The 17,297-nt window shown below is 42.0% G+C and overlaps 1 protein-coding gene and 1 pseudogene across 4 annotated transcripts in view; both read right to left on the bottom strand.

The window, feature by feature from the left end:
* Positions 1–16,666, bottom strand: part of LOC105035274 (uncharacterized) — a 53,476-nt gene extending 36,810 nt beyond the window's left edge. For 2 of the 4 annotated variants that reach the window (XM_073248811.1, XM_073248812.1), the window contains exon 1: positions 16,319–16,666. The gene's annotated coding sequence lies outside the window, so the exon portion shown is untranslated. The remainder of the gene's footprint in view (positions 1–16,318) is intronic. The other 2 variants (XR_012136913.1, XR_012136912.1) reach the window with 2 other exon arrangements.
* Positions 8,023–8,666, bottom strand: LOC140853765 (ATP synthase subunit alpha, mitochondrial-like; annotated as a pseudogene).
* Positions 16,667–17,297: the final 631 nt, after the last annotated feature.

The following is a 17,297-nucleotide window of genomic DNA, read 5'->3' as shown; positions in this document are numbered from 1 at the left end:
TGTGTGTGACCTCATAGGTCCGAACCTAAACCGATAGCATAGGAACAAATTCCTATACTAATCGAAGTGACCATCTAGCAATGGTACCCGACGACCGGATAGGTCGAATGTGTAGAACAACATCCTTAGAACCCATGCGGATATAGTTTTCATATAATTCATCCCTTTGACCAAAATGATCATAGGACACCCCAGAGCTCAACTGTCAACTCTGATCAGGTTGTCCACATTGTATTTCAAAATATCAAATCCATCTGATGGATTACCCTGGCCAAGGTTTTGCTAAATTGAAATACAGCGACTCATTCTTCTCCAACTCTTGGAGTGGTCAATCTCATCTCGATCACACTCTGACTTCGTAAGTACTTGACTGTGCCCAGAAGCCTTCCGTCCCTGAATTAGAAATTCAGTTAGTCCGATACCAAAGCACAGTGAGTTGCTTGCAAGTCACTGAGGTGATCTCAAGTCTAAGGGACACTTATACCTATATCCCATCAGAGACATTCTCGACAGCAGAATGCTCTGGAGTTGGTCACGTTCAATGATGATGTACCCTTATATCTCACCTGTATGCCATACCAGTGTCTCCACACTCTTTGGTTAAGAGGACAACCAACCCATATGGCCTACAGCGACCTATGCTCGATAGAAGCTGTCGTCCTTATTAACAGCCTATCATTTGGTCGTGAACAGTTTTAAGGACTAATCGATAAATCTTCTCTTTATCGAACCTAAATAGTCCTAAGGACTTCATCATAACAACGGAGTTCATTAGAAGATGAAAGCTTATGATGAAAATGCCAAATATATTTTATTTATTAACAAATCAATTACAATACTTGGTTGCTCAACCGTCAACAGCTTAACGATTGGGTTTTTGGGACACATTTCCCAACAGCTACCACCCTACTCGAGATGACTCTTCAAATCGTGAAAGCATCTATCGCGGCTTTTGAGGCTGGTTTTCGAGAGTCTAGGACTTTGGTTGAGAGGCTCTTCCCTAGTGTTGACTTATCTTTTCTCGAAGTTCCAAGTGAGAGATGGTACACAGGGTCGGTGACGTTGCTCAAGCGGCTTCGACAACCGAAGACGTCTCCGAATCGCAACATGCTGGGGACTCACAAACTAGAGGCAAATCTACCTCGCATAATTAATGTATTTTCTTCTCTCTTTCTTTTTGTAAAGTGGTTCACTTTTCGCGATGTCAATGCTGTAATCAAGCTTATTGGAATGAAATATTTTTAAATTGAAATTTTCGATTTACCTGCACCTCATCTCATTATTTGGATGTCTCGGATGCATAGAAACGCCAATCCACTTAGGATATAAGAATTATCCTAGGACGCTTCATAAGCAACGAAGTATCCTAATCGTGGAGGGATTCATTAAAACAACGAGGTACCTTTGTCGTAGTGGGCTCTGTCGGGTGAAATGCAAGTAGCAGGCCTCATCCGAGTAACGAAGTGCAGTTAGCAGGCTTCATTTTTAGAGTCAAAGTGCAAGAAGCTGGCTCCGTCTGTCCGACGAAGTGCAATTAACTAGCTTCGTCCGTCTGACTAAGTGCAATTAGCTGGGTTCATCGAGATGAGGCGCAATAAGCGAGCTTCGCTTAGGTGATGAAGTGCAATGATCTAGCTTCATTAGGATAAAGTGCAATGAGCGGGCTTCGCTTAGGTGACAAAGTGCAATAAATGGGGCTGAGCAGGCTTCACTTAGGTGACGAAGTGCAATAAACGGGGTTTCACTTAGGTGACGAAATGCAATGAGCTGACATTGTCAGGGTAAAGTGTAATGAGTGGGCTTTGCTTAGGTGATGAAGTACAATGAGTTGGCTCCATCAGGGTGATGTGCCTGATATTATTGAGTTCATGAATAATCTTTATCTGCAAAAATTATAGATCAAAAAGAATTTTATTAGAGAAAATTCTACTGGTATCGCACTACTTTATGCTGGTAGGCCGCCATTCTCACCCGTGCCTTCTCTAAAATCTCTTCGAGCAGATCTAGATTAGCCCTGAGTAGCTCCATATTATTCTGGTCATTGTAGTTCTCTATCCATGGGGATGGGAGCCCAATTTTCATAGAGATGACTGCTTCCATCTTGAAGGAGAAATTGAAAGAAGTTTCTCCTATGAAAATTCTCTGGGCGATTTGATAAGTCCAGAGCATATTATGTAGCTCGTCCACCTACGATCCTTTGATCCGATCTAACCTGACCTTCAATCCTTACAAAAGGATACAGTTAGTTATCTCAGCTTCTCTATTGGCCTATGGATGTCCCATCGATGTAAGATGATGGGAGATGTCGAGGTTTTAACAGAATTCGACAAATTCAAAATCCAAGAACTGATGGCCGTTGTCCATGATCAGCACTCTTGGGAGACTAAAGCGGTAGATGATGAATTTTCAAATAAAGTCCTTTACTTTAGCTTCGATGATACTAGTGAGAGGTTCGACTTATACTCACTTCGTAAAGTAGTCAATAGCGACAAGCAGAAATTTTCTTTAGCCCAATGCTTGAGGGAATGGACCCAAGATGTCCATACCCTATTGTGCAAATGGCCAGGAGGCACTGATTGGGACCAACGAAACGGCTAGTTAGCACTGGATATTGACATTCCATTGGCATCGATTGCAGTGCTTAGCAAAATCAGCTGCATCCTACTGCATTGTAGGCCAATAATATCCCTGCTGAAATATCTTATAAGCTAGTGACTTCCCACCTAGGTGATTTCCACATATTACTTCTACACCTCCCGTAGGGCATAGTCAACTTCAGATGGATGCAGACATTTAAGGAGCGAAAGGGCGAAGGATCTTCTGTATAGTTTTCCTTTGTATAGAATGTAGCGAGGCGCTTAATGCTTGATTTTTTTAGCCTCCTTCGAATCCGAGGGCAGCATCCCATCTCTCAAGAATCGAATGTATGGTCCATCCAGCATGATTTTGTATCAACCTGCAAGATAGAGACTAATTCCTCTGTGCTTCGTTCCTTCAGGATCTCAAAGAAGGATTCTCTAAGCAAGCTCCTAGTACCAAACTCGTCAGTTTGGACAAGAGATCAGCCCTTGAGTTCTCCAATCTGAGTACTTGCTGGATGTCGAAATTAGTAAATATTGGAATAAGGTCCTTCGCCTTCTATAAGTATTTCTTCATATTCTCCTCCTGCATCTTGAAGTCTCCCTTCACTTGCCCCACCACTAATTGAGAGTTGCTGCAAATCCTCAATATCTGAACTTCGAGTTCCTTTGCAATGCTAAGTCCAGTAATGAGAGCTTCATACTCAATCTCATTATTGATCGCTGGAAAGTCGAATCGCAGGGCATATTCAGCAATGAACCTTTCGGTCCGATCAGCAATAAGCCTGCTCACAACCCTGCAGAGTTTGACGATCCGTCCACATGCATGACCCAAAGCCCTTTAGGTTCACTTTCCAATGGGCCTTCAAATGGTCCAGGCTCTTAATGACTATCCTAGCTATCCTTCGAGATCGTACATTCTGTGATGAAGTCTGCTAGAACCTATGCCTCGATGGAGGGGTGAGGTCGGAACTTCATATCGAATTTCGTGAGCTCAATTGCCCATTTTGCTAATCGACTTGACATATTAGGCCGATGTAGGACCATGTTAAAGGTTGATTAGTTGGGACTACAATACTATGCACTCGAAAAAAGAGTTGGAGCTTTCTGGCTAAAACAATGTGTAGATCAGTTTCTCTAGTCTGGTATACCTGATTTCGACATCTTGGAGAGCCTTACTAATGTAACAAATCGACCTCTAGGCTTTATCTCACTCGCAGACCAACACCGCGCTTATTGCAACAGGGGAGACTGCCAGATATAGATAGAATGCTTCGTCAGGCTTCCGCTTACCAAGAAGTGGTGCGGAGCCGAGATGATTCTTCAAATGCCTGTTGGCACTCTTTGATCCATTGAAAGTTCTTCGGCTGCCTGAGGACCTGGAAGAAGGGGAGACAATGCTCAACCGATCTAGAGACGAACCAGCTTAGTGCTGCCACCTTGCTAATAAGGCACTGGACTTCCTTCACAGTCTTCGGTGGACTCATTTCTTGTATGGCTCGGATCCTCTCAGAATTTGCTTTTATTTTTCGACCTAAAACCTTGAACCCCAAGAACTTTCCAAAGGCAACGCTAAAGATGAATTTTGCCGGATTCAACTTCATCTTATACTTCCGAAGAGTGGCGAAGGCTTCTTTGAGATCATCAATGTGGACTTGTGAGGATTTATTTTTGAGAAGCATGTCGTCCACATAGACTTTCATGTTACGCCCAATCTGATCTTTGAAAATTTTGTTTACGAGGCATCGATAGGTTGCACCTGCATTCTTCAGACCAAAAGGCATAATCCTATAATAAAAGAGACCTCGGTCAGTAATAAAAATTATTTTCTCCTCATCTTCAGGCATTATCTGGATTTGATTGTAATCGGAGAAGGCTCCATGAAGGTTAGGAGTTCATATCCTGAGATGGCATCCACCAACTGATCGATCCGAGATAATGGATAGCTGTCCTTCGGACAAGCTTTATTCAAATCTGTAAAATCAATGCAGATTCATTATTTACCATTTGCCTTCTTCACTAGAACCACATTAGCGATCTAGTCCGGATAAATTGCCTCCCATATGAAGTCTGCCTTAAGCAACTTGTCCACCTCTTCGGCTATGGCCTTCTGCTGTTCAGGGGCAAAGCTTCGTTTCTTCTGCTTAATAGGCCGATAGGTGAAATTCACATTCAACCAATGTAACATGACTTCGGGGTCAATTCCAGATATGTCCAAAGTCGACCAAGAAAAGACATCTACATTCTCCTGCAAAAAAGTAGTCAATTGGTCATGAGTTACCTCATCTTGGTCTGATCCTATTTGAACCATATGCTCCCCATTGTCGTTGTTTAGGGAGATCATCATAAGATCTTCTACCGATTCTCCCCACTCCTCGGTCAGTTCATCATAAGTATCAAGTCCTTCGATCGGAGGTGGACTTGTGGTCGCCACTCCTTGAAAGGAATCGTGTAACAGTGGCTAGCCAACATCTAATCTCCTCGAACTACTCTAGTTCCATACTCGATGGGAAATTTCATCAGCAGGTGATAGGTTGATACGACGGTTTTGAGGGCATTTAGCCCCGAATGCCCCAAAATGCCATTATAGGCCGAAGGAGCCCTTACAACTAGAAAATCAACATTTACAGAAGCTTGACAGGATGGTTGTCCAGCTGCGACCGAAAGGGTGATGACCCCCTCAATCGAGATGGAGTCTCTCGTAAAGCTCACTAAGGACGAACTAAGTTTACCCGATCGATCCAGATCAATACCCATTATGGAGAATTCATCATAAAATAAAATATCAGCTGAACTTTCATTATCAATTAAGACACGACGTACATCATATTTGGTAATTCTCAGGGACACGACCATCACATCATTATGAAGGAATTGGACTCCTTCCTATCCTCCTCAGAGAACGTAATTGCTTCTTCGATTCTCTGTCTTTTAGCTAAGCTTTTCGGCTCCGCCTCTCTATGCCCCCCGATGATGGCATTAATAATGCCTGGCGCAGGTTGGTTCTCCATCGGGGGTTCCTGACGGGGTTGTTTCTAATGTCGAGGTGCCCTAAGGGGTTGCACCGGACCCTCCCTTATTCGATGGATGAAGCGATCTAATATTTCCCTCCGAACAAGCTCCTCAATCTCATCCTGAAGCTAGATACAATCTTCCGTATCGTGTCCATGATCTCAATGGTAGAAATAATACTTTCTTCGGTTATGATTTTCTGGATGAGATTTCAGTCTGGCAGGCCTCGAAATCTACTTTCGGATTTTCATAAGTACTTGCACCTTAGAAGCATTCAGAGGAGTGTAATTGGTAAATTTTGCTTGGAGGGATCAGTGTCTCGATGGGCAACAATGCTGCCCCAAGGGGCTTCTACGTCCTACGGCCTACGATGGTGTTCGAGACCTCTTGCACCATGGAGTCCTAGATTGTGGGATATCCCGCAGGGAATCTAACATCGAAATGAGCTTTTGCTCTCTATTTTCTTCCATCAAGGGTTCGGTTGGGACCCCATGCTTCTTAAAAGCTTCGTCTGCTCAGGCATATTTCTCTACCCATTCCAACATCTCTGCGAAGTGTCGCAAATATTTCTTCTCCAATGAATAAAGGAGAGAATTCTTATGAAGTCCACCTTGAAAGGCGGTCATAGCGACCAATTGATCCAGATCGCACACTTCTAAGATAGCTGTGTTGAAACGAGCTATGTATTCTCGAATTGATTCTTTCTCCCTTTGTTTAATATGTACCAGGGATGCCGATAGCCGGCAATGCCTTGTACTGGTCGTGAATGCGAAACAAACATCTGGCTCATTTGTTCGAATGAATGGATGGAGCCGGACTTCAATCCTGAGTACCAATCTTGGGCCATTCTTTTTAAAATGAAAGGGAAGGCTCAGCACAAGATCGCATCGCTGGCTTCATGAAGCATGAGTCCTAAAACTCTCTAGATGATCGATCGGGTCGGTTGACCCATCATAATTCTCCAGTTAAGGGGCTTTGAAGCCAGGAGGCAATGGTTACCACATGATCCTTTCAGAGAACGGTGGGTTAATACAGAAGCCAACCTGGCCCTCCTGCCCAGTAGCCCAGTGCTGCAATGCTTCAATCTTCTGGTTCATCTCTTGGAGTCTTCGATCCATATCGATGTCGTGAACAATGCGGGTGTCCACATGATGGGCCAGGGACTGGCCTAGGGTGGAGCCCTTTTCGAAATTGGGAGTAGGTGAACACCTCCTGTGCTCGGGACTCCAGGGTCGACTGAGTCTAATTTGCCTCCCCTTATCTGGACTTTATGGCAGAGATTGAGGTCACTGTGAGGGCACCGCCTGTGCCGGGCCTGCCACATGGCGTCAATCGCTGCTGTTAGTGCCCACACTTGAGCGACCAGTGCGGCAAACTGGTCTTGACTCACTCCAAGAGCCAACTGCAATGGTAGCAGGGGTGGTACCAATTGGGGTGTTGGGACATGATTTTCAGTCAGATCCTCGGTTGTGCGAAGAACCGTGGTGGTGGATCGTCCAAAACATCTCGAGGATGCTCTTCATGGTGGCATAGTGATAAAACGATGCGCTCTTCAAGAAAATGGGCCTAATCCCTTCCTCTAATACCAATCTATTGCGACAGATTTCTGACTCCGATCAAGACAACTGGAGCTGGAAGAGATTGCGAGCATTGCGAGACCTACAAAAGTCCTAACCCGAGTTGGCTCCGATGGAGATCCTCCGATGCTCAAATTAAGATTCTAAAATAAATGAGTGCGAGAGTGAGAGTATGTGCATACCTCAAGAGTTCCTTTATAACCTTTATTTATAAATAGAGGTGAGAATTGTTTGGAGGCGATATTTTTTATCCATCCTGGCCAATTCGGATGCAACCTGATGAGATTTGAGGCTAGGATTTTCGGGATGCAGTGGTTATTCCTGCCTTGCTCTAGAGCCAGCTGGATTGTTTCGAATTTGAAAAGCGTGGAATTTTCAGATTGGATCTAGCTTGGCTAGTAAACTTCGGATCAGTCGGTGGTGTGGCCAATAAAGATGAGGGTTGCTCCAATGCTAGTGGCTAAAGATTTACGACCGAAACTATGATCGGTAGATAAATCCTAAATTGACGGCCAAAGTTAGAATCAACAGGCAAAGCTAGGATTGACGGCTGAGGTTAGGATCAGTAAAATTTTCCATCAGGAGGCCCATCTGGAAGGATCCATCGAAAAGTGAGGATCAGTGAGGTCCGAAGTTGTCAAGACCTTCCACTGCTTCATTGTGTGCTAAATGACCTCTTTTAATGTAGTTTTTCCACAATTCTAAGATGACATGTCTACCACTGGGATTATACTCATTCATCTCCAACAATGCTATAATGATAACGATGCATACTTCATCATAGGTCTTCCACCAGTTTATGTCTTCGACTTGGATAACATATTATCCCCCAACAATAAGAAAAATAGGAACTATCAAAATGAAAGATCTATACTACTTGGAATGGCTGTCTCATATTAGGAAATTCTGTCTAGTGGCATTCAACTCCAGAATCCCTTGATAGCTACATAAATTACAATAATTTGTTTCTCAATTGGAAGTGGTGAATATTGTCATTGTTTGGGCACTTCTATAAGCCTTGCACCTCTATTAGGTAATTCCTAAGTCATAAAATCAAGGTCTAACACAAATTAAGTGAAGAAAGCCACTTTGAGATATTGTGCCAAGTCCATTTTTGAACTACCATGGACTTGTTTCATAGCTCTCAACTAAACAATGGACCCAATACAATTAAGAGATAAGCCAACACTAAAAGTTGGTCTAATTCTACAATAAAAAAGCATTGTTTTTGAACAAATTTGTCGATTTATAATGGGGATCACATTGGTGGGGATATTGGCTGATAGATCTCCAACTTGTGTTTCAATGACGGGTAACATAGTCAAGCTCCTGCACCTGTCCGGTCTAATAATTTTTTAGTAGCTATTTCTAAGAGATGGGAATGTAAATAGAAAACATCCCCTAGGAAAACCTCATGACCTAGTGGTAGGCGTAACAATAATGACATTTGCCGATATGCCACCAACTATTTACTAAGATCATCATATATTATTAACATGGAGACTTCAAAACTCAGTCCTTCTATTTGTCTTCTAATCAAGCCAATCCTTACTTCTTTTCTATTGAGCCAGTCAACTACCCTTTTTCATTTTCCTATGGAGTCAATCTAGTCAATCAATGATTTAACAAAATGACTCCAAAATGTTTAAATACATATAGGAAGAATTGTGAAAGAGGGTGGTGGGAAGAGAAGCAAGGGTAGGTTATAAGAATGATCAAAAGTTTTTTTTCTTGAAGAGAAGAAATTGATTCGTAGACAAAAGGCAAAGTTCTAAGTACCTCATTATACTTGAATCTGCATCGATCACTTCAACAAACACTTAAAACAGAAGAGGCCTTTGATCCTATTGGAAAAGAGAAAGATGCTACCAAAGGAATCTTCGAAGAGGTTTTTCTTTCGAGTAGGTTTGCATAACAGAATGTTTCTTCAAATAAATATTTATGGCTTAGAATCCCCTCTTCCTTTATTCAGATAAGGTGTGGATGCTTAGAGCCAGAAATAAAGCTAGCCAAGAGGGACCCAAAGCAAGAGCTTGTTGAAGCTTGCTATGGAACATGGACAAGGCCCATGGGGTAGGTAAAGTAAGGGACAATGGTGTGAAGCAACATTTCTCAAAATGTCCATCTTCTCGGCCTACCATACTGAACACATGAAAAATGGGATTGCCAAATTTTCTCATGATCAAATATCCTGGTTCGAGGATAAAACTTCTAAGAGATGGAACCAAGTTATCTCAAGAAACAAAAGGCCTGAAGTTACCCCAAAGGCAAATGCCAAAATTAATTTATACCCCTAAGTTTAAAATATCTAAAAATTGACAACTATCAAATCATCATTAAACAAATCTAGCTCACCATGAGATCAAGAACGGATGTTTGTGCACTACAATATTGCACTAGAAAAAAGCCTTTCTTTTGCCCAATATAAAACATGTTCGATGTTTAAAATGAGTTAGGTTAATAAGTGGCAAAAAAAAAATTGGCCATGTCTATGAGTGAACAGGTTTGGATCTTAGGTTCTCTATTGTTTTATGTTTCTGTGAAGCTCTCCATCCTTTTGGATCAAAATATATATGCTATGTGTTCCTTAGCTAGCCTAAGGCATATGGCATACCTGAGCAAAAGACAATACTCCTTTACATCAGCTAATCACACAACTAAAGAAGAAGATGCTTGATTAAATAAGGTCATCATTAGCTAGTTAGTTATGGATGAGCTTAACAAATATATTCAAAATATTATTCCTCAGTACGTGCTATTTGTGGATGATATAGTTTTACTAGATAAAACTACAATAAGGGTTGATCATATGTTGGAAATATGGAGTACTTTTTTTAGGTTAAATAGAACCAAGATGGTATACATGTAATACAAGTTTAGTAAAATTAGAAATACCGATGAAGGTAGAGTGAAAATTGAAGAGCATGAAGTTTATAAGAGTGGTCATTTTTAGTATTCAAGTTCAATTATTCATAAGAAAGGAGGGGCTGAATAAAATACTATCCATAGGATTAAAGCAGGTTGAATAAAATAGAGAACTATAACTAGAAATATTATATGATCATAGGATACTTGCCAAGTTCAAGAAAAAAATTTACAGGATAGCCATAATACCAACTATGTTTTTTAGTACAAAATATTGGATAGTCAAAAGACAATAGGGCACAAGATGAGTGTGGCCAAAATGAGAATACCGAGATGGATGTGTAGTAATACAAGAAAAGATAGAAATAAAAAATAAAGCCATTAATAAAAAAATAGAAGTAGCACCAAATAAGGACAAAATAAGAGAATGATGACTCCAATAGTTTGAACATGTACAACGTAGTCTTAAGGATGCACAAATATAGAAGAGTGCAAATATATATGTAAAAGAAAAGCAGGGTAGAGGTGGACTGAAAATTAGAAGGAATGAGGTAGTAAGAGAGGACCTAATATCTCAACATCTTTCGAAAAATATAGCCCTAAACACAGTGAAACAAAGGAAAAGAATTCATGTAGCCAACACTAACTAGTTTATGATCAAGGCTAAGTTGAGTTATCAGCTAGTAATACTTCCATATATATGTTTTTATGTGTATATATACATTTTATGTATCATAATATTCACACATGCACAAATATAAGTAGTGTTGAGGGTGATTTCATACTGGCCGAAGACGTGAAGCATATAAAAGAAGAATTGATCCTCACAGATCTCCTCAAATCCCCCACCTCTTTCAAAATTTAAACAACAGCTAGTCGCTGAGCAGATAAGGAAGGATAACAACCATATCTCTCCAGATAAGTTAAAGCTAACCATCATATTTTCCTTCCTCTTACGGCTTCTCAGTCTCTACCTATAAATAAAGGCTCATAGGAGACCCTCAAGATATGAAATTCCTTCTTTCCCAAAACGCCCACTCTTTCTTTCTATTGTCCGAAATTCTAACTTGAGCACTGAAGGGTCCCACCGGAGCCACCTCCAGTCGGAGATTTTTCTTACAAGTCCCACTATCATCGATCTGCTGTCGCCACCTAACTCCAGTCAATCCGATCCAAAGATGAAATTCTGCCGCAGCAGATTGACGCTAGAGAAAGGACCCCAGACCCATTTACGGTAAGGAGCAAATATTCAATAGGAGAAGTTTCATCGCACTGCTTCAACGCCAGCAAGATCCAGACTGTCTACCTCCAAATCAGCCCGATGATCATGATTCGGCTATTTACAAACTGGCTGATGCCGATCGGATCCTCGGCCATACACCAATCAGATTTGATCTGATCAGTTAACGGCCCCTCAGGACTATCCTAATTAGGCTCGAAGCTAGGGGGCTCCGGACGCGAAAGGGGATCACAATCACGGAGAAAATTATAAGAATCTCTTGATTTTCAAATCATTCACACTCTCTCATTTTAAAATTTGAATTTTGAATTCTTGACATAATCTAATACAAAAGAAGATCATGTAAGAAAGGGAGATCCAAGCAAAAAAAGATATCACAGCATCCAGATAAGAAACAAAATTATAAAAATCTTTGCCATAACAAGACTCATGTTTCCTCCACATTTTTGAATTCTTGGTAGGATCCAAATGAGGAAGGAGGAAGGAGGCCAATCTAAAGGAGGGAGATCTTCCTCTACAAGCTCATCAGCAACATCTTCGATGTACTGCACAAGATCCAGTTTGAAAGTCTCATGAACAAAAGCCAGCTCGATGCCCAGCTGAAGCTTTTGGTCCACATCGTCGGAGATGCTTGCGGTTGAGGCCAAAGTAAGCATAACAAGCTAGTTCTGAGGGAGATTCTACACTGCTGATCTTTATCCTCAAAGAAGATTGACTGGAATACCTCAGGGAGCACCGCCTCAAAAAAAAAAGAGTATCCCAAAGGCCGATCTTATGAAGGCCAATCTCTTGAAATATGATGGGCCACGATCCTCTCCTATAAGAGACCCCGAAGTTCCATCGAGTCGCACCCCAACAGATCGACGCAAAGCTCTCCAGATTTTGGACAAAGTCCATGGAGGAGAAGAAATTAATGAATCTTGGCCTCTTGCAATGATGTGGACTTCTTTTATACCGCACTTTCTTTTTGATGCAACAATGGCTGTCCCGGGACTGACAAACAAAAAAAAAGATGGCCCTAGAGAAGCTTCAAAGGGAGTTGATCTCCATGTGCACGGCATGTGTGCTTTTGTGCTTGGAAGAGGTAGGAGCCGAGTATGAGCTAGTGCCCATCAATCTCTCCATCGGTGAACGTAAGCAACCCGCTCACCTCGCCCATAACCCCTTCAATCAGGTTCCTGCCCTTGAGGACGATGCTCTGATGCTTCAAAGAGATCAAGAACGAAGAGATGGAAAGAAAAAGGCACCCGTTAGATCTGATGCTTCTAGGAGCAACCTCATGCAGCGTCCAAATTGGGATGGCCAGCTGCCTCTCATACCACAAACGACGAAACTGTCCGCAATGGCCCTGGAGAAGAAGCCGGAGCTCTCCAACCCAAGCATCGAAGTCCCCCCATGCTTCCACGCACATCCTTCCTAGCATCGAAATCTCCTCACGTCCGTCGGCACCGAGGTCGCCCACAAGCGGGCAATTCTGAAGCTGCTACGACCCCCAACGGTGCGACCCGGGCTCCTGAGACCACCCTCTGGTAGATCTGACCTCCCCACTGGTCTCTCTCATTCCAACCATCCGAACCCCCACTCAAGGACTCGAAGCCTCTTCCGATGTCAAAGCCTCCCTCGCACCAATGCCACCATGACCGCTCCGAAATACTCTCCCATGAGCAACTCGAGCTTTGACAGCACTGTTCACCACTTTTCCCTCTCCCTCGATTTCGAAGCTATCTCCTTTCTCTTCTCTCTTGCTTGATCCATAGAGAGAAGTCGTCCGCTGCCATGGCTCTCCTCATGGAGAAGACCTCCGCGGCGCCAATCCTTATCCGAACATCTGAGGTCGCCCCACAAACTCCTCACCTCCATAGTGCCGATCCCTCATAGATCTAAATATCTGAAGTCTCTCCACTCACGAAGCCCTTCTCCCTCAGATCCACTCATCCAAGCCCACCCTCCTACGTCAACTCTGATCGGAGCAACCCCACCATGAAGCTGACTAAGTTTATCTTCAAACCTATCGAGAACATCTTTTGGGCTGCTTTTGAAATACATGGCCATATGGATTGGGGGGCTTATTGGAGTTCTCCAGAAATTCTCAAAGTACTTCGGTGCATTCATTATTAGCGACCTCATCTCATGGGAATACGGGGCGTCGAAAAGAGGTTTAGGGCGGTCTGGAGAACTTCTTTCAACTGCTCCATTGATGAGATCCTCAGTGAGCATCTCGCGAACCTGAAGATGGGTGATACCAAGGATGTCAACCTGGTCAACCACACGCTAGCTTTAGGGACTAGCTAGCTTTCAAAGGAGGAATGGATGATGATCTCCATGAATGGCTGAAGCCCCTCAGGAATAAAGCCCAAGGCCCATCCAAAGTGAAGATCAAACCCCCTCTGAGATAAAGATCAAGTTTAAGCCGAAGCCTAGGTCCAATCTGAAGTCAGACCCAGGCTGATCCAAAGTGAGATCCAAGTCTGATTTGAGGCCAAAATCAAAACTGATCCAAAGTCAGATCCAAGCTAATCCGAAGTCAGATCCAAGTCTGATTTGAGGCCCAAATCAAAGCTGATCCGAAGTCAAAATCAAACTGATCCAAAGTTAGATTCAAGTCCCATCCAAAACCCAAAATCTGGCCGATCCAAAGTCAGATTTAAGGACGAACTGAAGCCAAAAATCAGGCTAATCCAAAAACAAATCCAAACTGAGGCAAAGCTCAAATCCAAGCCAAGGCAAATAACAAGAAGGAATCAAACAGAATCTAAGGGTTCTCAAACAGAACTCAAAACTTTCATGATAATAGGCTCTCAAGCCCCTTCCATTATTCTATTTCTTTATTGCAGAATAATAGATCCTTGAAGCATATAAGCCGAGGCAAAAATTAAATAAGGCTACAGTGGATATCAAACCCAAAAATAAGATGAAGATCAAGCTGAGATAAAAACAGCTCAAGGCATAGGCCATCAAAACAGCCTTAAAAGATTAATACCACTAAAGGATCGAAGTCAAACAAAGGTTAGGCTATCAAGCAAAAAGCCAGCAGCTGAGAGGAAAGATCGAAACCGAAGTGAAGCCCAAGGTTGATCTGAGAAAGCCAACTAGAGGCAAACTGGCTAAAATGGGGTAACATGATTTTAATTATCTATTTTCCTTACTCTAAAACCAAAAAACGGAAGGCCCAGCCAAAGTCGATTTGACGAGTTCTCTCATCTTTTGTGTGCAGATCCGTAACTCAAGACCTCGACGACTAAAAAGCGGGGGCTAACCTACAAGGATCCTCAAAGGCCATACTCGCTCTTCAACGAGTCAACGCCCATGAAGACCTTAGTTGTACGAAAAGTGAAAGCTAACCAATAAGAACTCTCAATGCTCGTCGATCCCACCTACATGGACAGAAAACCTCATCAATTTGGGAAGTGGAGGCTAACCTATAAGGACCTTCGAAGATCGTGCTCGCTTTTCAATGAAGCCAACGTCAACGTCCATGAAGATCCCAATTGATCGAGAAGCGGAGGCTAACCTAAAAAGACCTTCAGAGAGCTAACCTACAAAAATTCTCAGTCCATCAATTTACAACAAACGAGGAGTATACTACAGGACCCTCGAAAGTCCCTCGCTTTTCAGCGAGCAGAGCCAACGAAGTCAAAGACTCCTCACTTTTCAGCGAACGAAGCCTATGAAGACCTCAACAACCGAACTGGGGTAGAAGAAGACACTCTCGGCACATCTTCAACAATTTTGAAGTACTTCCTTCACCCGACCTAATTGTGACTCAGACTCGAGAGTAGGGGACTTATGTTGGGAGTTATTTCATACTGACCGAAGACGTGAAGCATATAAAGGAAGAATTGATCCTCACAAATCCTCAAATCCCTCATCTCTTTCAAAATTCAAACAACAACTAGCCACTGAGCAGATAAGCAAGGATAACGACCATATCTCTCCAGATAAATCAAAGCTAACTGTTTGATTTTTCTTCCTCTCACGGCTTCTCAGTCTCTGTTTATAAATAAAAGCCCACAGGAGACCCCCAAGATATGAAATTTCTTCTTTCCCAAAAATGCTCACTTCTTTCCCTTATTGCTCAGAATTCTAACTTGAGCATCGAAGAATCTCCGCCAAAGCCACTTCCGATTGAAGATTTTTCTTGCAGGTCCTACTGTCATCGATCTTCCGTCACCGCCTAATTCCAATCAATGCGATCCAAAGATAAAATTCTACCGCAACTAGTTAGCATGGCATTTTAGCCTACCACATCTGAAATTCTGCCTTAAAGTACACTGGGTCCAAACTAGAACTTCCTTTCCTGTCTCCATGGAAGTGCTTTATCCCAACTTTATTTTCTATCACCTTTTCATTATCTTTTCTCACAATAATTTGCAAGAATCAGCAAAAACCCACAAGAAAAAAGGTTTTAAACTTTCAGAAATATCTACTCAAAAAATAATACAAATCCATCAAAAAAAAAAAAAAAAAACTCTAAGTGTCTGCCCCGTAATAGAAACAATTTTTTTAAGAAAAAGAAAAGCATTTCTTATCAAGCAATCCAGAAAGAGGTAATTACATTCCACAAGAAAAGAACAACAGAAATGCATTAATACATGAACCCACAGAGTAGTATACATGGACCTGAGCATGAATAAAATAGGAATCACCAGAGAAAAGGGGAATTAAATGAATATATTAATCTAAGGATATGTCTAAGAACTAAACAAATGCAAGGATAACAAATTCAACAAGAAAATATGAAAATACACTGATCCAACTAATCCAAACACGGGTAACAGATCATTTTTGGATCTACAGTAGTAAAGGATATCCACCATGTCGATGGTGGAATCAGCGTGGTTTAGTGCTAGGGTCATTGAGGTGAGGGATAGGGTGAGGTTAGGGAGTAAGGGTTTGGAATGAGCCTAATGACAGGGAGCTTGGGCGGTCTTGTTTAGGTTAGATCAGGGTTTTGGCCAGGATTGTGGGAGAGGAAGTCCCAAGAGAGCTATAAAGAAAGTAAAATAGAGACTGAGAGAAACGGAGGAAAGTATGGAAGAACAAACCAGAAAAGTTTGGAGCGTCGAAGGTCGCCAGAGTAGATGATCGGAGCACCGAATGTTCGCCGGACTGGCCGATCGGAGAGACTTAAAAAGCGAGGACGGGGAGAGCTTCTGCCCTGGAGAATGCTCGGAAGGGGAGCCGGATGGGAAGCGATTGGGGGGATTCGATTCCTGTAGACCCCGTCTTGGCTGGGCGAGTTGGGGCGATGATTCAACTTTGGACATTGATAAATTATTTAATTATGCTTGTGCGACAATGCAAATTTTACAGGATACTTTTTCTGTTCATGTAACAAGCATCCTATATCCCAAGATGGCTCTTCCTTGAACTCCTCCTGTAGGGGAACTATCATAAAGTCACCGATTTCGACTTGATAAGCACGTGCCTTTTATACTCTACGCGACGAAAGACGTACAAAGGGGTTTGCTGCATAGGACAACGGGGAAATCAAGTATCACAAGACCAATTTCAGCACTCTAAAAGGCGATTAATCAATATTTTAATATTTTAATTCTACCTAAAATGCTATAAATGAGTTGGTTGATGACTAGATTCAAGACCCTTATCCGCGTGTATCATCTGGAAGCCATGCTAAATTTTCTCCGGTAGGTAAATATAACTTCCCTTGACCTTTATATTTAAATAATATAATTTGATAGGGCTAAAAAATCTATATTAAACTTTTAAATAATATATAATTATACTGGAGCTATACATGCAATACATATATTCCTGCAATGATAGGACATGATGATAAATAATATTGTGATGTTATTTACCCAAAAAAAAATATTGTGATGTTAGACATGGATTCCTCTCAAGGTATAACGGTTACCAGCATTATTTGACATGACATTTCTTTGTATTGCTGCCGGGAAGGCTCAGCATCCGATCACGCAATGCTTTGATGGGTTATCATGGACGGATGCTTCCATATGGCAGAATAGAAAGGTTACATTGTTTTATTTAATTATATATCTT

This window comes from Elaeis guineensis, chromosome 14 (assembly GCF_000442705.2).
Source record: "Elaeis guineensis isolate ETL-2024a chromosome 14, EG11, whole genome shotgun sequence".
NCBI classification, from domain to species: domain Eukaryota; kingdom Viridiplantae; phylum Streptophyta; class Magnoliopsida; order Arecales; family Arecaceae; genus Elaeis; species Elaeis guineensis.
Note: the sequence above shows the minus strand (reverse complement) of the source record. Positions and strands in the feature narration are given on the sequence as shown.